Source organism: Culex pipiens, chromosome 1 (genome assembly GCF_016801865.2).
Source record: "Culex pipiens pallens isolate TS chromosome 1, TS_CPP_V2, whole genome shotgun sequence".
NCBI lineage: Eukaryota > Metazoa > Arthropoda > Insecta > Diptera > Culicidae > Culex > Culex pipiens.
Window position 1 is genome coordinate 79,513,344 of NC_068937.1, and position 22,878 is coordinate 79,536,221.

General features: G+C 47.2%; 1 long non-coding RNA gene and 2 pseudogenes across 1 annotated transcript; 1 reads left to right on the plus strand and 2 right to left on the minus strand.

The window, feature by feature from the left end:
* Window positions 1-171: 171 nt before the first annotated feature.
* On the minus strand, window positions 172-678 carry LOC128092341 (uncharacterized; annotated as a pseudogene).
* Window positions 667-15,505, minus strand: LOC120430448 (uncharacterized; annotated as a pseudogene).
* LOC120430449 (uncharacterized) lies at window positions 6,726-9,038 on the plus strand. Its single transcript, XR_005607619.2, has 3 exons — window positions 6,726-7,069; window positions 7,139-7,200; window positions 7,260-9,038. It is a non-coding gene; the product is annotated as an uncharacterized LOC120430449 (long non-coding RNA).
* Window positions 15,506-22,878: the final 7,373 nt, after the last annotated feature.

Here is a 22,878-nt window from a genome sequence, read left to right on the forward strand (position 1 = left end):
TGGCGTGTTTTTGGCGTGAGCTTGAGGCGGGACGGCTACTTCGGTTGCTTCCGACATGCTGCCTTCAACTTTCCATCATGCGCATGTTGGCTGCGGACGCGGACGATGCCGACGAAGGCATGTACATGGTGGACGATTCCCGCTTGTGGCCAATAGTGGTGCAAGGACGATTCAGGGGATGCTCGTACTTGATAGCATGATGCTATCGCCCACCGTCACACAGGCCGTCGACGTGGACGCCACCGCCGTGCTCTTATTCTGTCCCACCAATGACGAAGTTGATGAGTGATGAATGTTGGACGACGACGAAAAATCTTGATGGTGGTGGAATAGCTAGTACCTCCTGTCGTTCGGCACTTGTTCGTCAAGGACATTCCACGGCTGCTTCCGGCGCCGCAAATGCTCGTTGACGCGTGCTACTTGGACTTCTTCACATCCAGCAACTCGTCCTTGCTGTCCGAAATCGTAATGACCGCTGTCGGTGAGGGCGTATCGTGGATTGTAATTGTCTGCTGTTTGTGGTCGCCGTAACTTCCGCTGCTACCGTTCAAGTTGCAGAACGATCATGTTGCTGGCACCGCTTCCGTACGACGAGGATGGCGGATGATGAATTTGAACATTTCCCGAGGCCAACTCTTCCGACCCATCGACGATTCTAGCGATTGGTAGAGATGGTGGCCACCGTCGTGGTACTGTTGTCACATCGATCCTGCTGCTGTTGAAGTTTGTAGCGTTCTCTGAATGTTGAGGTGCGGCTTCGGGTAGATCTCCTCCACGTTCAGGAACAGCACCGAATCGACAATCAGCGAGTGCGGCCTGTCTGCTGCGACCACGATAGCACGATCGCTATCTACCAACCCTCGCTCTGGGTCCAGGCAACGTTTGATTGAATGCACCGTCACCGGCACCCCCACTACTTGCTTGGTCATGCTGGACATGATTTGGTAGCCGGGTGGGCAGAGAATGCTCGACATGAGCTTATGCTGGAAGGCATCCGGTCTGGTACTGGCCGGCAACGTTACGACCCCGGTTGATCTGGTAGAGGCAGTCACGTCTTGTCAGACATCTTGGGTTGGGCCACGTTCACGGAACATTAGCTGCAGCTGGTTGTTGAACGTAATGGTCATATTCTCGGTGGCGTTCGGGACAAAGTTCTTCCCCAAGGTGGCGATCGTTGATTGTACGCTGTGGTTGTACGTGGTAATCATCGAATCCTTTTCCGGCTCCTGCTCTTCCTGCTTCCTACACGGCCCTAAATGAGAAGGATATATTTAGATTCTAATAAAAAAATTCAAGCTATTGAATTCTTACCTATCCGAATAAGATTTTTTTCATCTTGTTAGGTTCCTGAAGTAGCTTTGGATACGTTTAAGGAATTAATGTACTCCATGCAGTTGAACTCGTCGCAACGCAGAAAAAGAAAAAGAAATAAAACAAGTAATTAGAAAAGTGTAGTTATCTAAAATTCAAGAACCTAAAATTCCCTTAATCAAGATTTCCCAAAATAAACCATACATACCATACCAATCAGCATAGCGCACCAGGTACGCGTGCTGTAGCAAGAAGACGCTTCCATCTTTCTCGGTCTTGTGCTGCTACTCTCCAATTTCCCAGGTTACAGATCTTCCGGATATCACCATTCACTTGGTCTCCCCACCGTGCGCGCGGTTTCCCTGCTCTTCTGCCTGTTCCACCAGCTGGTTCAGCGCGGTCAAATAGCAGTCTGACAGGCTGGCTTTCGTCCATTCGGGCGACATGGCCGGCCCACCTGAGCCTCCCGATCTTCGCCTGGGTGGCGATGGTCGGTTCTTCAAGAAACGCGTGCAGTTCGTGGTTCATGCGTCGTCGCCACACTCCGTCAGACACCTGCACTCCACCGTAGATCGTTCGCAGCACCTTCCGTTCGAAAACTCCAAGGGCACGTTCGTCCTCCTGCCGCATCGTCCAGGTCTCGTGGCCATAGAGGACTACCGGTCTAATCAGTGTTTTGTACATCGTCAGCTTCGTGCGGCGTTGCACCCGATCCGAAGTGAGGGTCTTCCGTAATCCGAAGTACGCACGATTCCCAGCAAAAATACGAGTCCGGATCTCTTTGCTGGTGTCGTTGTCGGCGGTTACCAGCGATCCCAAGTACACGAACTCGCTCACCTCCTCCAACTCATCATCATCCACAGCTAGAGAAGTGAGACTTGGGGGGCCGACGTCCCTCGAGCCCCTTCCTCTCATGTACTTTGTTTTCGTCGTATTCATGCCAAGTCCTACACGTCTTGCTTGTACCTTCAGTCGGGTGTAGACATCTTTCACCGTCTCCAGGTTTCTTGCTACAATGTCGATGTCATCGGCAAAAGCAAGCAGCTGGTAGGACTTGTTCATGATCGTGCCACTCGTTTCGATGCCCGCCCTTCGAATGATGCCCTCAAGAACGATGTTAAAAAGCGCACAGGATAAGCCATCACCTTGCCGCAGCCCTCGGCGTGATCCAAAGGGTTCCGCTAAATCCCCCGAAACACGCACGTGACACATCACACCATCCAAGGTAGCCTTGATCAGTCGAGTCAGTTTATCCGGAAACCCGTTCTCGTGCATAATCTGCCATAGCTGCTCGCGGTCGACTGTATCATAGGCCGCCTTGAAATCGATGAAGATGTGATGTGTGGGCACGTTGTACTCACGACATTTCTCGAGGATCTGTCGGAGACAAAATATTTGGTCCGTGGTGGCGCGCGCGCCAGTGAAGCCCGCTTGGTAGGGCCCCACGAACCTCCTTGCATGGGGTGACAGCTGACGGCAGAGGATCTGGGAGAGGATTTTGTAGGCCGCGTTGATAAGCGTAATGCCGCGGTAGTTGCCGCAGTCCAGCTTATCGCCCTTTTTGTAGATAGGGCACACGACACCATCCATCCATTCCTCCGGTAGCTTCTCCTCCTCCCAGATCTTGGAGATCACGCAGTGAAGCGCCCTCGCCAGTTTCTCTCCTCCATATTTGAAGAGCTCACCGGGTAACCGATCCTTGCCGGCAGCTCTGTTGTTCTTCAGCTTCCTGATCTCCCTCTTCACCGTCTCCAGATCAGGCACTGGGAACTGTTCATCAGCTGCGGGCGCTCCAAGGTTGACTCCTACGCCGTCTCCGTCCGCTTCATCGCCGTTGAGGTGCTCGTTGAAGTACTGCTTCCACCTGTCCAACACCTCGCTCTTGCTTACGATCAGGTTCCCCTCGTTGTCCCTGCACACGTCGGCTCGCGGCACGAAGCCTTTGCGGGACCGGTTCACCTTCTCGTAAAACTTCCGCGTTTCGTTAGCTCGGAATAGCTGCTCCATTTCCGCGCAATCTCGGTCTTCTTGCTGGCGCTTCTTAAGCTTGAAGACCGCGACCTGCCGATTCCGAGCCTGCCTGTATCGTTCCACGTTCCCTCTCGTCGCCTTGTGCAGCTTCCTGTCGTAGGCTGCCTTCTTCTCGGCGGTAATCCGCTGGCACTCGTCGTCGTACCAATCGTTTCGACTGACTCGGATCGCACTACCCAGTGTGGCTTCCGCTGCACTGCCGATGGCTGAGCGTATGCGACTCCAACCATCTTCGAGCGAGGCTGCGCCAAGTTCCTCCTCACCTGGCAGATTCGCTTCAAGCTGCTGCGCGTAACTGTGGGCCACATCTCCGTTCTGCAGACACGCGGTGTTGAACGGAGGGGCCCGCCGGCTTCGGCGTTGGTTGAACACCGTCGACAGCTTTGAGCGCATGTCAACTCCAACTAGGTAGTGGTCCGAGTCAATATTCGCACCGCGAAAGGTGCGCACGTTTGTTACGTCCGAGAAGAATCGGCCGTCGATCAGAACGTGGTCGATTTGCGTTTTCGTCCGTTGATCAGGTGATGTCCAGGTGGCTTTATGGATGTCCTTGCGTGGAAAGTAAGTGCTTCTAACCACCATTCCACGAGAGGCTGCGAAGTCGATGCAGCGTTGGCCGTTGTCGTTCGTGACCATGTGTAGGCTTTCCGGGCCTATAGTTGGTCGAAACATTTCCTCTCTGCCGAACCGAGCGTTCATGTCCCCAATGACGATTTTCACATCTTGACGCGGACAGCTGTCGTACTCCTCCTCCAGCTTCGCGTAAAATGTTTCCTTTTCGTCATCGAGTCTTTCTTCGTGGGGGCAGTGCACGTTGATAATGCTATAGTTAAAGAACCGGCCTCGTATTCTTAACTTGCACATCCGCTCGCTGATCGCCGTGAAGCCGAACACGCGATCCTGCATCTTGCCCCTCACGATAAAGCCGGTACCCAGCTTCTTGTCCGTGCCGCCGCTCAGAAAGAATCTGGAATTGGTCTGCTGACCTGGCCAGTCCAGCACCTGCTTCTCCTCCAAGGACACCTCCTGCAGTGCCACAACATCGAAGTTGCGAGGTTGCAACTCATTCGTCAAAGCGAGTTCGAAACCCAGAAAGTTTAGGGACCTGCAGTTCCAAGAACCGAGTCGCCAATCGGTGATCTGCTTTTCAATGGGCTTCTGCCGTTTGTTCCGGATATCCAATCTTCTTGCCATTCGCGATCCTCGTTTTCGGTAGGCAGCCTTATCAGGGCTGCGCTACCTAGTCTCGGGGTGGAGAACCACCTAAGGGCTACCGAGACCTAGCCCCGGTTTTCTCACGACACCGTAACGGGGCTTTTATCTCGAAGCCTAACGGTCTTCATACCCGGAAGAGGACGTCTTCTGTGTGTGTAAATGCGTTTCACTACTCGCACAATGTTTCACAATATTAAAATTTAATTAATTATTTTTTTACAAAAAAGTTTTAAACTTTTTGCCCGTTTCCTTTTTTCAAAAATCGCACTCTCGGCACACCGCGCGCGGTTTCGACAAGTGTGCGTATACGCAGTCGACACAATAGCACTGCCACTGGTCTTGTTGCTAGACCACACTTCGCCCTTTGTTCTGCCTGTTTATCCCGCGACGACGACGATGGATGGCAAAACTAAATTCACTTTTATTGCCAGGCCATCGACTGCGGGCCAATTATAACACACGATGCCGGTTCGCGACGCACTTCGGCGATGATTAATCACACTTTCGGCCACGACGGAACGGAAAATCGGTGGTTCTTGGGTCACTTTCGCGGAGCTCTACCGAAGTGCAATAACAACGCGCGACGCACGCACACAACTCAAAATACCAAAATAAACCAAGGGACTGAAAAATCTAAAAGTCTTATAATTTTAAAATCAATTTATGAATTATTTAGTTTCATCTATTAAAATAATCTAATTATTTTTAGAATAATATAGGCCTTTGCAGGGAGGGTACATATTGCTACGCTTAGATTTTGCTAGCTGGGTGCTCATTTAGGGGAAATAAATTTAGAGGAAAAACCTTAGATCTTTATATTTTTTTAAATAATATAAAAATCTAAAATCTAAGAAACATAAAGTTAAAAATTTAACCATTTCAGAATTTTTACAAATAAGAAAATAAGAAGAAGAATATCAATATTTATGAATTATATAATATTTAAATTGTAGAATGTAGCAATTTAACACGTAAATAAAAATCAGATGCAAGTGTTCACTCTGGATTACTCTGTGGTAAGAATACAGGAAGTTTAGAATATAAAAAAATAGTTATTTAAGAAGTTCAGAAGTCAAGAAATTAAAAGTTTTAGAATTTAAGAAATCAAAGAATTTCTTCATTCTAAAAAAATCAAAGCTAAAAATTTAAAAAAGGAGAGAACTTTAAAACTTTAGAAGCTAAGAATAAAAAAAAATACAAGTGAAGATGTGAAGAATTTTTTTTTAGAATTCAAAATTAAGAATTGAGAAGTTATGAATTCAAGAAGTTGAATATTTAAGAAGCTATGAGTTTAAATTTTATTAATTTGTAAATTTTGAAGTTAAGAATTTTTAATGTTTTAGATTTCTAGAATTTAAAAATTATACAACTTCAGAATTTAAATTTAATGAATATAAAATTTAGGCATTTAAGATGTTAAGATCTCCTGAAGTTAAAATTAAGAAAATCCTAAAGTTTTTCTTGTTAAAAGACACAGTTACACATTATGGAATTTAAGAAGATAAGACTTTAAAAATTTCCGGGCTTTAAGAATTTAAGATGTTGAGAAGAGTAGAGTCTTAAAATTGAAAAATCTGAAAAAGTTACAATTTAAAAAATAACGAAGTTATGAAATTAAAATTATTAGGATTTCTGAATTCTAGAATTTTAAATTATAGAAATTTTTGAAGTTCAGGTATTCCTGTATTTAAAAATTCAAGAATTTTAAAATTGAATAATTTAACAGCTGAATTTAAGAACTTGAGGATTCTACAATTTAGGAATTTTATAATTAAAGAATAATAGAATAAAAGAATGAAAGATAAAAAAGCAGGATTTAAGAATTCCAGATGTTACTAAAAATTAAATAATAAAAAATTAAGAACTTAGGAAATTCAGAAGTTTAGAAGTCAAAAATATATATATTAAAAAAAAATAAAGTTAGGCAATTAAGAAAATAATAACAACAAAAATAAATAAATAAACAATTCAAGAAATAAGAGATTTTCTATTTCAAAATTTAAAAAATCCCATTCAATCACCCACCCAATCAAACCGTTCTCCGCTTGACGGGTTCATTCCGCTTCGAATTCCGCTTCGAAAATTGCTTCGAAATTTTCTAAACGGTTTGTCTGGTTGGGTTCCGCTTCGATTCCGTTTGAGCAATTTTTGCACAAGGGCGACACCTGCTGCCCAATCAAACCGTTCTCCGCTTGACGGGTTCATTCCGCTTCGAATTCCGCTTCGAAAATTGCTTCGAAATTTTCTAAACGGTTTGTCTGGTTGGGTTCCGCTTCGATTCCGTTTGAGCAATTTTTGCACAAGGGCGACACCTGCTGGTGTATGGTGGAACCTCGATGACATTTCGCCACGTTTCGCCGAAGCGGTTTTGTTGTTGTTTTGACAATGTGTGGAGTCAAACGTCACAGTGTTGAGAAAAAGGAATGCCAAAACTTGTTCATTCCTGTTTGCTTCAATACGTGCCACGTTTTCAGGAAAAAAAACTCAGATTATTTGAAGAATAATTAAACTGGTAAGTAAAAAATAATGTTGAGTATTTGTTTATTCATCAGATAACATTTTGCTTTGTTTTTTTTTGTAGTTTTCCCCGCCGTGTTAACTAACCGAAGTGCTTCAGGTTCCGTTTTTTTCGAAGAATCGACGGTAGAGCTCAGAAAACATAACCTCACAAAAATGATTACTTATTTTACCTCTATTTTCAGATCCAAGAACCAGAAACAGAGACGGAAACTGCACGGAAGTGGAATGGCGATGGACAGAGGCTCGAACAGTGATCAAGCGTTTGCGATCACACCCGAAAAACGAACTCAATCACAAACGATGTTCCCATAGCGGAGGCAACTAGCAACAAAATGCCGCTTCGCCGACCAATGCCTCTACGACCGCTTGCTGGCTGCTACGGCTGGAGTTTTCTATGGTGGTCTTAGCTCTTCCACAGCATCATCCGGTACGACCGTGCCGCGTCGTCTTGGTTCAAAGTGAGCCACCAACATCTGCATGTTGTGCAACCTGGCCAAAGAGGACCACGTCCGCCAGTTTGTGGTTAAGCGCCTGCTGCCGGAGAAGAACATCAAGAAGACCTTGTCCAAGGCGCCCAAGATCGGAGGAGGACAAGGCCGTATTCAAGGATGCCAAGAAGGTCGCATAGGAGGCCAAGAAAGTGACCGAAGCCACCAAGAAGCGCGACGAGGCCAAGACTGCCAAGAAGTCCGACGACAAAAAGACCGACGCTGCCAAGCCCAAGACCGATGCCGGCAAGAACCCCTTCGTTTGACCATAGTCACCGGGAGGAGGAGGAACCGCACAGCGCCAGTATAGCGAATAATTCTGTGGACAAAAAGGAAGCTGCGGCGTTCATCTCTCAGAATCGGTGGAAACCAGTTCCAACACTTTGGAATCATGGAAGGACGATTCGCCGGCGACTGTCACGTACCACCGCCAGCAAGTGACATCACGCAGGATACGATCTCCAAGGATATGCTGTAAAAGTTATGCCGTTTGGACTTTTTTTCGTTCGGGCTGCCGTGGACAAGACCAGCCGCCGTTTCACACTTGTGAGCAACGGACAGTACAGAGACGATATCCAGCCAATCAAAGGCGCCGCTGTCCACGGTAAAACCCACTGTCAGAGAGGCCAGGGCAACGCTCCCGATAGAACACGTCGTACACGCGCACACCGGAGGCGTAACACGAAACCACCAATGATGTGGTTGTACGTGGTCCGGATCAGCAAGACAACCTTCGTTAGCTACGCCACGTCAACGATCCGTTTCAGACACCGTCGGTAAGCAGCAAGCGGGACGGCGTGGACCAGATCGGACGAACGGCGGAACTTCAACGTGGCCAACAGATTTCGTCGGTTCGGTTCCTCCGAGGTGCGGTCTCGACACAATTGAATGTAATATAAACTGTATTGTGAAAGTTAAAACAAAATATTATTAAAAACCTGGGGATTTGCGGTGGGGAGTGTTTTATTTATGATAATTTTTTGAATGTTAATAAAATTTCTTGAAAAAAGCAAAAAAGTTCAATTAGTTGTTTAATTCTAGTCTCACTAAACTAAAAATAAAAACTAGACAAAAAAAAATAAGAAGAAGAAGCAGCTGTCAAAACCAACCCGTCATTCCGTTTCGATTCCGTTTGAATTCCGCTTGAACCGATTTGCGGCGAAAACTCAAACGGAACCGGTTGTTGCGTTTGAAACGGAATTCGTTTTAGAATCTAAAACGAACACTGTTTAGAATTCGAATCGAACTTTTTTCGCTCAAGCGGAATTCTAAACGGAATTCAAACGGAACGCGCTGAGTGGGCAAGAGAGTAAGCTACACACAAAGAAAAAATACTCTAAATTTAAAAAGATCGTTCGTTGGATTAAAAGTTCGCGTTGGTGAATATTCGTAGAAAGTTCAAACTTTTCAATTTAAAAGTTGGAAAGTTTTTGATACTACCATGCATTTCTGGAACAAAATCGTTGTATCGGTAAAAGTCTTTTACTTATCATATAAGAAAAAACTTTAAATCGCAAGAATAAAAAACACTTAACATTACAGTGATGATTTTCGAAAAATGTGATGGATTTTTTTTCAATATTTTAATATTAAAACAGTATGTTTTCGTTTTATTGTTGTATTTAACGCATCTGCTTATGGTTAGCTAACTTCCGCGTCCGAAGACCCCTACGGATGGACGTTTCGGCAACATCGCGCCTTTCATTTTGGAGCTCGACAGCGATGTAGAGAACAGGGTGGTCTCGTTGAAGGACATCATCTGGACAGGCTTGGATGAATTGGCCATTGGTTGTTGATTCGGGAAGGGAAGTCGACGTTTTCCGGCTGGGAAGTGAAGCACCTGAAACTCGGCCTGAAAGGATAGTTCCCGATCACTTCGTCCTCCCAGATGTTGCAAACTCGCCGTCAAAGTTCATCCGGAAGAAGCCGCGCCATCGCGAGATGAGCGTTTGCGGGTGGAAGTTGCTGAAAGAGTTTGAAAGTAAATGAAATTGGCTAGACACTGAACACATTCTCAATACTCACCGGTGACTTCTTCGGTATTCCAGGTAGATGTTCTTTATCAGGTTCGTCGGATCTCGCTCCAATCTCTGGAAGTAATCCAATTACGACAGTTCCAGGACCTGCGGCTTTCGTACAGACGGTCCTTCCAGAACCGGTGCAAACTGTTCTTCCGGATGTTTAGGTAATACTCATTAAACATGCCCCGTAACGAGAAATGGACTGCTGACCCTCAGGACATCCCACACTGACCCGTCATCACTTCCGGCACATGATGCTGCTGATGGTCATAAACCGCCGGCACCGAATGCAACATCCGCACTGACCACCTCCGATTATGCCGCTTCTCGTCGTTTTCCTCTTCCGTCGGATCCTTCTCCTCACCATTAAAGTTAACTGGTACTTGTTCAAAAAGCGGATGCAAATCTGTTTCAACTTCAATCTCGTCTACCCACCGCGTTCCACCCCGGGAATACAACCGGTGCAAATCCACATCCCGACCTCCGATCTTCGGCAACCACATAAACGGCGTCCTACAAAAACAAACAAAATCAATCACAAACGCCACCAAACACCCAAGCTTCTTTCTTACCCATTCCGGTCGTGAAACAGCTGCAGGTCCTGCAGTAAGCTGGCCTTATCCTTTTGAAAACCAACTTTCCCCTAAATCCCCAAACTTGTTCCGCTTTCGCACCATCCTCCTTCGAAGGTTTCCGCGTCCAAGTCGTGGTTTATGTCCTGGCTGTGGCCGCGCTCGGCATTGATTGCCGTCGTGAACCACCACTCACTAACCACCGAAATCACCTGCACCTAAACGTTTGTTTACATTTTGGACTTAGGCGTCGACGGTTACACGAGAACGACAAAATGAAAGAAATTATATAGTCGAATTAAAAGTTAAAACTTTTAATCCAGTAAGAAATGCGATTTTCAAAAACTGTAGCAGTAAAAGTTTTCATTTTCAAAACAAGAAAAAAACTTTTAATGTAGCAAATTTTGACCACCTTTTCTTTCGAGAGTAAGTTACTTTTGTCATTACAGTAATATTTTTTTGTGTGTAGCTAAAATTTAAGAAGTCAAGAACCTTAAAATTTAAAAGTATCAGAATTGAGAAGTTAAGTACACTCAAACCCCGATGGTTTGACACCAACTGTTGTCAAACGAACGGGGTCACTTTTTAGTTTGACACCCTTTTTACACGGAGTTCACACACACTACCAAACGTTTGTTTTGATAGTGTGCGTGAGCGCCGTGTAAAAAGTGACAGTTCGTCACTTTTTAGTTTGACTTTGACCAACCAACGGGGTACAAACTAAAAAAGTGTCAAACGAAAAAGTGACCAACCACCGGGGGTTGAGTGTATCATTAAGAAATTGAGAACTTCAGGAGTTAAGAAGCGAACCATTTTAAAAAGAGAGCTCTATCTTGCACATCGTGAACTTACGCACCCGTATCAGCCCAGAACGCGACGATATATCATTCTGGAAAGAGTTACCAAACTGAGCGGTGGCAAACGGTAGCTTTCCCTGGTTGAACTCTGGCAAGCGCTTGAAGTTGACGAAGATTCCCTGAGCGGTCCCCGGTCGTACAAATTCGCAGATTTGTAACGCAGATTTTGTACGATTTAGTTTGCCCCACCTCTTCTTCTGGATCTGCCTCCGACGTAACGTCAGTCGTCCCAGCGCAGAAGCAGTGTAGGGTGCTTCCAGGCCACGATGCTGGCGCAGCACTCCCGGTGGAGGTTGTTGCTGCTGTTGGGGCGCCTGCGCCACGTCCAGCATTCGCTACAGCCGCGATTGGCCGTTCTCAGATACCATTTGCTCATCGGGTGCAGAATGATGTGCCGCAGCGACGGGTTGAAGCTGGTGTTGTACCAGGCATGGTGAAGGATCGTTCCAGAGTTGATTTCCGAGGAAGATCTTACTTACTTTACTTTTACTGCTCGTACAACCTCCGGGTCATGAGCTGTCTCCAGATGCGCTGCCACTGGACTCGGTCCTGGGCTGCTACTCTCCAATTCCGCTGCGGAACTCCCACACTTTCCAGATCTTCCTCCACTTGGTTCAACCACCGTGCACGTTGCGCCCCCCTCCGCCGCGTTCCAACCGGCTCCGAATTGAACACCAACTTCACCGGATTGATTGTCTGGTTCGGTTGGCGCGCATCCAGCGCGTCCGGCATTCTCGCGACGTGTCCGGCCCACCGAATTCGGCCAGCCTTGGCGACCTTCCGAATACTTGGCTTGCCGTAGAGTTGCGCCAGCTCGTGGTTCATCCTTCTCCTCCATACAGTGTTCTCACGCACGCCGCCAAAGATCGTCCTAAGCACTCGTCGCTCGAAAACTTCAAGTGCTTGCAGGTCCTCCTCGAGCATCGTCCACGTCTCGTGCCCGCAGAGGACGACGGGTCTTATCAGCGTTTCGTACATGGTACACTTTGTACGCCGGGAAAGGTGACCAGACCGTAAGGTCTTGTGGAGTCCGTAGTAGGCACGACTACCGGTGATGATGCGCCTCCGAATTTCTCTGCTGCAGTTGTTGTCCGACGTAACCAACGATCCGAGGTACACAAACTCCTCCACAACCTCGAACTCGTCGCCGTCGATCGTCACGCTCGGTCCTATGCGAGTCCTGAGGGACTCGGTTCCTCCTGCCAGCAGATACTTCGTCTTCGCAACATTCACCTTCAATCCAACCTTATCCGCTTCCCGCTTCAATTCGGTATACCGCCTGGCCACCTCCTCGAACGTTCTGCCGACAATGTCCATGTCGTCGGCATAGCAGATGAACTGGCTGGATCAGTTGATAATCGTGCCCCGCATGTTGAAGCCCGCCCGCCTCATAACACCTTCAAGCCCAATGTTGAAACAGAGGCCGGAGATACCGTCGCCTTGTCGCAGTCCCTTGCGCGATTCGATCGGGTCGGACATCGCTCCCGAAATCTTCACGCTGCACCGCGCCCCGTCCATCGTCGATTTCACCAGTCTGATCAGCTTCCCGGGAAAACCGTGCTCGTACATGATCTTTCATAGCTCTTCGCGATCGACCGAGTCGTACGCGGCTTTGAAATCGATAAACAGGTGGTGCGTCGGGATCTGGTACTCGCGACATTTTTGGAGGATTTGGCGCAGCAAAAAGATTTGGTCCGTCGTCGATTTCCCCTCCACAAAACCGGCTTGGTACGTCCCAACGAAATCCTTTGCTCGCTCCGACAGACGACAGAAGATGATCTGAGACAGCACTTTGTAGGCCGCGTTGAGAATAGTGATGGCTCGATAGTTCTCACATTCCAACTTGTCCCCCTTCTTGTAGATCGGGCATATTACTCCCTCTTTCCACTCCTCCGGTAGCTGTTCTGTGTCCCAGACCTTGACTATCAGCCGGTGTAGACAAGCCGCCAGCTTGTCCGGGCCCATCTTGATGAGTTCAGCACCGATACCATCCTTACCCGCTGCTTTGTTGTTCTTCAGCTTCTTGATGGCATCCTTAACTTCCCTCATCGTGGGTGCTGGCTCGTCCTCGCCGTCCACCATACCGCTGACGTCGATTCCCCCGTCGCCTTGGTACTCCGCCTCTGGGCCGTTCAGGTGCTCGTCGAAGTGCTGCTTCCACCTTTCGATCACCTCACGCTCGTCCGTCAAGATTCCTCCGTCCTTATCCCGGCACATTTCGGCTCGCGGCATGAAGCCAGTCCGGGATTGACTGAGTTTCTTGTAGAACTTACGCGTTTCGTTGGAGCGATACAGCTGTTCCATGTCCTGGCACTCCAACTCTTCCAGGCGGCGCTTCTTGTCCCGAAAGAGATGGGTTTGCTGTTTTCGCAACTGTTTGTACGACTCCTTGTTCCCACGGGTGTTGTGCAGCAGCCACTTGTCCCGCGCTGCTTTCTTCTCGTCCCAAATCGCCTGACATTCCTCGTCGAACCAGCCGTTCCGTCGAACTCGGTCCACGTACCCGATGGCGCTCGATGCCGCTGCGTTGATGGCTGCTTCCATATGGCTCCAGCAGGCCTCCAGAGGGGCTTCGGCAAGCTCACCCTCGTCAGGCAACGCAGCTTCGAGTTCCCACGCGTACTAGGTAGCGACTTCATGGTCCTTGAGTCGCTCCAAATTATACCGCTGCGGGCGACGGTACCGGATCTTGTTGACCTCGGACAGGCGTTGGCGCAGCTTTGCCACCACCAGGTAGTGGTCCGAGTCGATGTCCGCGCCACGGTAGGTTCTGACGTCGATTATGTCCGAGAAGTGCCGACCATCGATGAGAACATGGTCGATTTGCGTCTCCGTGTCATTTGGTGATCTCCAGGTGTACTTGTATAGGGGGGTGTGCTGGAAGAAGGTACTACGAATGGCCATGTTTCGGGAGGTAGCGAAATCGATGAGTCGTAGGCCGTTCTCGTTCGTCTGCTGGTGGGCGCTGTACCTCCCAATAACCGGTCTAAACTCCTCCTCCTGGCCAACTTGAGCGTTCAAATCGCCGATGACAATCTTGACATCGTGTTTTGGACACTTCCTGTACTCGCGGTCAAGAAGCTCGTAGAAAGCGTCCTTGTCATCGGCGTCGCTTCCCATGTGCGGGTTGTGCACGTTGATGATGCTCAGATTGAAGAATCGGCCCTTGATTCTCAACCGGCACATTCTGTCGTTGACTGGCCACCACCCAATCACGCGCTTCGCCATTTCGCCCAGCACGATAAAAGCTGTCCCCAGCTCGTGTGTATCGCCGCCGCTCCAGTACATAGTATAGTAGGAAGATCGGAATCAACGTGATGAACAGATCCTGGCGGGACATCGTGACGGGTGGGATGATTTGCAGCAGTGCCATAAACAGAATGTCCGGGCAGAGTTGTCCACCTGGTGAAGGGACGTCCACGAAGCCACTTCTTCGTTGTCCTTCTCGGGTGTAATCTTGAGCAGGTCAACGGAGACGCTCGTGTAGATGTAATCGGCAAACGAGTACAGATCGGATCTGTTCTTCAGGATCATCGTGATCAACGACAACTGACCTTCGACGTTGGTCCACCGCTGATTAACGATTTCCCCGGGAAGTGCTATCCCAGCCCAGTCGAGAAGGCACACCCATCTTGACGATGGACAGCAGAAGCGACAGGCCGGGACGGTCCTTGATCAGGAACTCCTGATGGTCCAACGCCAGACAGCCATCATTCCAGTTGAAGCTCGGAACCCTTTCCTTCAGTGCCTGCACAAAGATCTCAGGCTTCCAGGTGCGTTTCTCCGACTTGGACCCACCGACCCAGCGACGCGTGCTTGACGCACATCGACGAAATAACCTTGACCACATCCTGCGCCGATATCTCCCGGCCACCAACCTTCAACAGGTGATTCTTGCAGTCTTCGAGCGAGGCCGTAAACGTGTAGCCGATCTCCATCGCCAGACTGCCTCAGGCAGTGTTCATTACGGGTTGAGCAGCGGCGCTAGAACCACCGGCATACGCTCCCGCGGAAAGTCCCGGCACCAGCTGCCGCACAAAGTGCGCACCGATAGAATGTGCTGCAAATGTTCCGGAGTGACGTCGTTAAAACTTTCCTCCTAACTGGCTTAGCTTGGTTCTGCAAAAGAAAGGGAGAAAATCGATATTAAATTTTATTAATTCACTCAAAAGTATTTAAGTTCAAACCTGCGTCCATAACGAACTTTCTCGTGCACACGTTGTCGGCACTCGAGAAAAAAAACAGATTGAGCAAATTTGACATTTGCTTCAGCAGGCCACACTCACACAATAAAAGAAAAACCGCTTCGGCGAAACGCGGCGAAATGTCATCGAGGTTCCACAATACACCAACAGGTGTCGCCCTTGTGCAAGAATTGCTCAAACGGAATCGAAGCGGAACCCAATCAGACAAACTGTTTAGAAATTTTCGAAACAATTTTCGAAGCGGAATTCGAAGCGGAATGAACCCGTCAAGCGGAGAACGGTTTGATTGGGGTGGTGGTATAGCTGCCTCGTTTATTACACTGTGAAAATATCCAGGATTACTTCACTGCGTGATCTCCAAGATCTGGGAGGAGGAGAAGCTACCGGAGGAATGGATGGATGGTGTCGTGTGCCCGATCTACAAAAAGGGCGATAAGCTGGACTGCGGCAACTACCGCGGCATCACGCTTATTAACGCGGCCTACAAAATCCTCTCCCAGATCCTCTGCCGTCAGCTGTCACCCCATGCAACAAGGTTCGTGGGGCCCTATCAAGCGGGCTTCACTGGCGCGCGCGCCACCACGGACCAAATATTTTGTCTCCGACAGATCCTCGAGAAATGTCGTGAGTACAACGTGCCCACACATCACATCTTCATCGATTTCAAGGCGGCCTATGATACAGTCGACCGCGAGCAGCTATGGCAGATTATGCACGAGAACGGATTTCCGGCTAAACTGACTCGACTGATCAAGGCTACCCTGGATGGTGTGATGTGTCACGTGCGTGTTTCGGGGGATTTAGCGGAACCCTTTGGATCACGTCGAGGGCTGCGGCAAGGTGATGGCTTATCCTGTTCGCTGTTCAACATCGTTCTTGAGGGCATCATTCGAAGGGCGAGCATCGAAACGAGTGGCACGATTATGAACAAGTCCTACCAGTTGCTTGCTTTTGCCGATGACATCGACATTGTGGCAAGAAACCTGGAGACGGTGATGGACGTCTACACCCGACTGAAGGTACAAGCAAGGCGTGTAGGACTTGGCATGAATACGACGAAGACGAAGTACATGAGAGGAAGGGGTTCGAAGGATGTCGGCCCCCCAAGCCTCACCCCTCTAACTGTGGATGGTGATGAGTTGGAGGAGGTGAGTGAGTTCGTGTACTTGGGATCGCTGGTAACCGCCGACAACGACACCAGCAAAGAGATCCGGACTCGTATTTTTGCTGGGAATCGTGCCTACTTCGGATTACGGAAGACCCTCACATCGGATCGAGTGCAACGCCGCACGAAGCTGACGATGTACAAAACACTGATTAGACCGGTAGTCCTCTATGGCCACGAGACCTGGACGATGCGGCAGGAGGACGAACGTGCCCTTGGAGTTTTCGAACGGAAGGTGCTACGAACGATCTACGGTGGAGTGCAGGTGTCTGACGGAGTGTGGCGAAGACGCATGAACCACGAACTGCACGCGTTTCTTGAAGAACCGACCATCGCCACCCAGGCGAAGATCGGTAGGCTCAGGTGGGCCGGCTATGTCGCCCGAATGGACGAAAGCCAGCCTGTCAGACTGCTTTTTGACCGCGCTGAACCAGCTGGCGGAACAGGCAGAAGAGCAGGGAAACCGCGCGCACGGTGGGGAGATCAAGTGAATGGTGACATCCGGAAGATCTGTAACCTGGGAAATTGGAGAGTAGCAGCCCAAGACCGAGAAAGATGGAAGCGTCTTCTTGCTACAGCACGCGTACCTGGTGCGCTATGCTGATTGGTATGGTATGTACTACACAAAAGTGTGTAATCCTACTTGAACCTACTGCTCAGTCCACTCAATCGGAATTCTGAAACGGAATTCAGTTCGGTTGTTGCGTTTGAAACGGAATACTTAAACGATTCGAATTTAATTCCGATTGAGTTGACTGGGTAGTACCACGGGTATGAATTTTCAAGTAATTTCAATATGGCGACTTGTATCAGAAGAAAGTGAGGCATTTTCGCTAGTTTTAACTGTTCTGTGTTCTGCGTGCACATCCGCAAACATCGACCACACACATACTAATACAAAGCGCCACCAAGAGGCAAAAGGTAATTACGAATATTTTTGGCACTTTCGTTTCGGTTTTGCAAAAACAAATAACAAAACTAACTTTCAAGTATAGTTGACTGTTAAACTTGTAATTGTTGCTGATTTGTTTGAACATTTGATCAAAAAAGTTTTTTTGCAGCACCTCTTTTTGACGGACATTTCTGTTGCCACCTTCTGGTTCCTTGGATTAGCCATGGCCCAGTCAAATCAATCCGAACTCTGAAACGGAATCTAATTAGAATCGTAAACAAATTCCGTTTCAAACGCAACAACCGGTTCGAACACGGAACCGGTTGTTGCGTTTGAAACGGAATTTGTATACGATTCTAATTAGATTCCGTTTCAGAATTCGGATTGATTTGACTGGGGGATATTTTCATAGTGTAATAGTGAGTTATCTAAGCCCGAGCTCACGCACACTAGCACTCCATTTGTTTTGCTGGCGGGTACAAAATTTAACCTCAATGTTTTTTCGTGTACGTTCACGCAATACATGCGCACGTAGATAACTCTATAAACAGCACACAAAAAAATATTACGGTAATGACAAAAATAATTTACTTTCGAATAAAAAAGTTATTAAAATTTGCTACAAAATGAAATGAAAATGAAAACTTTTACTGCTACAGTTTTTGAAAATCTCATTGCTCACTGATTTAAAAGTGTTTCCTTTTAATTCGACTATAAAATTTCTTTCATTTTGACGTTCTCGTGTAACCGTGTACGACTAAGTTCCAAATGTAAACAAACACTTTGGTGGGTCTGGTCGCGGCAGCAGCCAGTGAGTCAAACAGCAGCAGCGGAACGCCTTCGAAGGAGGGTGGTGCGGGTACGGGATGAGGTCAAGTGCTCAAAAAGGACAAGGCGAGCTTCCTGCAGGAACTGCAGCTATTCCACGACCGGAATGGGTAAGAAGGAAGCTTGGGTGTGGGGTTTGTGATTGATTTTGTTTGTTTTTTGTAGGATGGGAGGTTGGAATGTGGATTCGCACCGGTTGTATTCGGTGGTGGTGGCCCAGAATTGGTGATTGAAGGTTAATTCCCGCGAGGGCTGGAACGAGATCATCGAGGAGATGGCGCTGCCGAAGCGTTGCGTGAACAACGAGATTGCGTTGAAGAAGATAAACATCCGGGTTTTGGACAAGTACGAGACATGTGATTTTCACGGTGAGGAGAAGGAGCCGACGAAGAGGAGGACGACGAGAAGCGGGATAATCGGAGGTGGCCAGAGCGGATGTTGCACTCGGTGCCGGCAGTTTACAACACCGGTGAGTAATGATAATGTGTGCAGTGGCTTGCCAACTTCACTAACTTCCATCTCTTTTAGCAACTAACCGCCCGCAAATGCTCATCTCGCGACGGCGCAGCTCCAGCCGAATGAACCTGGACAGCGTGCCGAAAAAATCTGTGTCATTCTCGAAGGAGGATGAAGTGCTCGAAATCGAATTCCGTTCCGAGGGCCTCATCAACTCCATGTTCGGATGCGCTTCCAGGATCGGGAACTCCCCGTTCAGGCACTTTACTTTCCAGCCGGAAAACGTCGACCACCCTTCCCGAATCAACGGCCAACTCCTCCAAGACTATCCTGATTGAGGCCGGAAACGTGACCGTCGTGTTACACTGCTGTCGTGCGTCGTAACCTCCATCCGGAACCGTCCTGGGGTATTCGGAAGTGACCAGTGGCGTACCGTATGAATCGGTACAGCTTGGACTCGGATATTGGCCTGCCTTGAGCTGAAGCTAGTGGAGAAGCGTTAAATACAATAAAAAATGATTTTTTTTAACATACAGTTTTTCTTTTTTTAAATAAATGTAAAAAAAACCAAGCACATTTTTCTGAAATTATCCCTGTAGTGCTAAATGTTGTGTATTCTTGCCATAAAAGGTTTTTTTTCCAATTAAAAGTAAAATACTTTTACCAATACAACGATTTTGTTCCATAAATGCATAGTAGTATCAAAAACTTTCCAACTTTTAAATTGAAAAGTTCGAACTTTCTACGAATATTCACCAACGCGAACTTTTAATCCAACGAACGATCTTTTTAAATCTAGAGAAATTTTTCTTTGTGTGAGGGCAACACTAACTTTTATGTATGGTTTGTCTCAAACTTTGTTGCTGATTTGTTCGAAAATTTGATCAAAAAATAATAAGTTTTTTTGTAGCACCTCTTTTGAACGGACATTTCTGTTGCCACCTTTTGGTTCCTTAGATTAGCCATAGATATTTTCACAGTGTAATAAACAGGGCAGCTACCACCACGCAGCGCCACACTGAAAGCCCGACCATGGTCATTTTAAAAACATGGCTTTTTGGTAAAAGTAAACGCAAATATTGAGTTAAGGTTTAAGTAGGATTACACACTTTTGTGTAATCATAGTTGAGCTAAAAAAAGTGTAATGCTGTTACTCGGTGAAGCAATAACGTTGCCCAGGCACGAAATATTTCAGCAGAGCTGGTTCTGTAAGAATCCTGCTAGAATGTCACTACATTTCTGTTAGAATTCTATAAGAAAATGGAAACTGTTTTAGAACTCGGCTGAAAACCAGCCAACGAATGCCTGCTCATTTAGGTACACTTCTTTTATTACGTAACGCTAAAATTTGGATTTTTTGACCCCCTCGCTTTTCATTTAAAATGTCCATACAAATTTCAAAAAAAAACTTAACTCGTTCGAATCCCCCACCCTTTCAACCCACACCAACAACTGCGTTACGTAATAAAAGAAAGAAAGTGAGGCATTTTCGCTAGTTCTAACTGTTCTGTGTTTTGCGTGCACGTCCGCAAACATCGACCACACACATACTAATACAAAGCGCCACCAAGAGGCAAAAGGTAATTACGAATATTTTTGGCACTTTCGTTTCGGTTTTGCAAAAACAAATAACAAAACTAACTTTCAAGTATAGTTGACTGTTAAACTTGTAATTGTTGCTGATTTGTTTGAACATTTGATCAAAAAAAGTTTTTTTGCAGCACCTCTTTTTGACGGACATTTCTGTTGCCACCTTTTGGTTCCTTGGATTAGCACTCAATCGGAATTTTGAAACGGAATTCAGTTCGGTTGTTGCGTTTGAAACGGAATACTTAAACGATTCGAATTTAATTCCGATTGAGTTGACTGGGTAGTACCACGGGTATGAATTTTCAAGTAATTTCAATATGGCGACTTGCATCAGAAGAAAGTGAGGCATTTTCGCTAGTTATAACTGTTCTGTGTTCTGCGTGCACGTCCGCAAACATCGACCACACACATGCTAATACAAAGCGCCACCAAGAGGCAAAAGGTAATTACGAATATATTTGGCACTTTCGTTTCGGTTTTGCAAAAACAAATAACAAAACTAACTTTTAAGTATAGTCTGATTCAAACTTTGTTGCTGATTTGTTCAAGGCAGCAGGCTTAGCCGAATGGTTACGCTGTCCGCTTTGTAAGCGGATGATTCTGGGTTCGATTCCCATCTGCTCCTACCTTCTATCGGATGATGAAGTAAAACGTCGGTCCCGGCCTTGGTTGTTGTTAGGCCGTTAAGTCGTTCCAGGTGTAGGAGTCGTCTCCATGCCATAAGTACAATCAACACACCAAACCAAGCCTGCTCCGGTGGAATCGCTGGCGGCGGTTGGACTCGCAATCCAAAGGTCGTCAGTTCAAACACTGGGGTGGAAGGTTCCTTGGAGTAGAAAGAGGTTTGGGTGCTCTCCCCATTCAAGCCTTCGGACTCCTAGGTTCGAGCAGAAACTTGCAATAGAGACCACAAAAGACCCGGGGGTCGTTAATGTGGATGGTTTGATTTTTTGCTGATTTGTTCGAAAATCAATATGGCGACTTGTTTCAGAAGAAAGTGAGGCATTTTCGCTAGATATAACTGTTCTGTGTTCTGCGTGCACATCCGCAAACATCGACCACACACATATTAATACAAAGCGCCACCAAGAGGCAAAAGGTAATTACGAATATTACTAACTTTTAAGTATAGTTTGACTCAAACTTTGTTGCTGATTTGTTCGAAAATTTGATCAAAAAATAATAAGTTTTTTTGCAGCACCTCTTTTGAACGGACATTTCTGTTGCCACCTTTTGGTTCCTTAGATTAGCCATAGATATTTTCACAGTGTAATAAATAGGCCAGCTACCACCACGCAGCGCCACACTGAAAGCCCAACCATGGTAATTTTAAAAACATTTGCTAAAAATGCTGCTTATTAAATTAACTGTGGCTTTTTGGTAAAAGTAAACGCAAATATTGAGTTGACTGAGCAGTAGGTTCAAGTAGGATTACACACTTTTGTGTAATCATAGTTGAACTAAAAGAAGTGTAATGCTGTTACTCGGTGAAGCAATAACGTTGCCCAGGCACGAAATATTTTAGCAGAGCTGGTTCTGTAAGAATCCTGCTAGAATTTCACTACATTTCTGTTAGAATTCTATAAGAAAATGGAAACTGTGTTAGAACTCGAACACTGTCGAGTCAAGTCTTTGGTCCGGGATACGAAGTCTTTCGTTGCGACCGATCTCCCCGCACCAGCAGCAAGTCAACAGGAGGAGGAGTTGCAATTGCAGTGGCGCGCCGTCTCGGAATTGAAGTCGTTCACATTACGAACCAGAACTGGGGCTGTGTGGAGCAGGTGTGGCTAGCACTGAACTTCGGCGATCACAAGTTGTACGTCTGCGCGGTCTACTTGCCACCTGATCGGTACCGTGACACTGTCTTGTTTCAAGCGCATGTTGACTCTGTCAACACCGTCACTTCTGACGCTCGACCCGGAGATGACATCCTGGTAATCGGCGACATGAACTTTGACAAGCTTCGGTGGCTGCACTCTCACGATGGATTCCTGTATCCTGATCCACGCCTCCAGGCGAAATCCGTTAACATCACCGATCTGTTGGACGTCTACAGTACCGCCACGCTGGAGCAGATAAATAGCTTCCCAAACGAGAACAACAATACGCTTGACCTCTGCTTCGTCAGCCGGCAGGACGTTGCGCCTCCAATATATGTCGCCCCAGCGCCTCTAGTTAAGACCGTTCCCCATCACCAGCCCCTGATCTTGTCCCTGGACGTACTCCGCTATCCCGCACGCACTGTGACATTCGAACCGATCCGGCACGATTACCGCAAGGCCGACATTAACGGAATCGCTGAGATATTAACGAGCATTGACTGGACTAATACGCTAGACCCAGACGATGTTAATGTGGCGGTGCAGACCTTTTCTAATATTCTCTCGTACGCAATTGACCGTCACGTACCCAAAAAAGCAATCCTGCCCCCCGATCGCATCCCGTGGCAGACCAACGAGTTGAAGAAAGTTTTCCCGAAGGCGCACACTACCACTCAGAGATCACTACCTTCGACTGAACCAACGGTACAAGACCCTAAACAATCACTGTTACAACCGCTATCGATACCGGATCCAACAAAAACTGAAATCTAATCCGAAGGCCTTCTGGAAACACTTCAATGACCAGAGGAAAGAAAGTGGTTTGCCTTCCTCTATGTTCCTTGACAACGAGACCGCTTCAAATCCCGATACCATCTGTCAACTGTTTGCAGAGAAATTTTCCAGA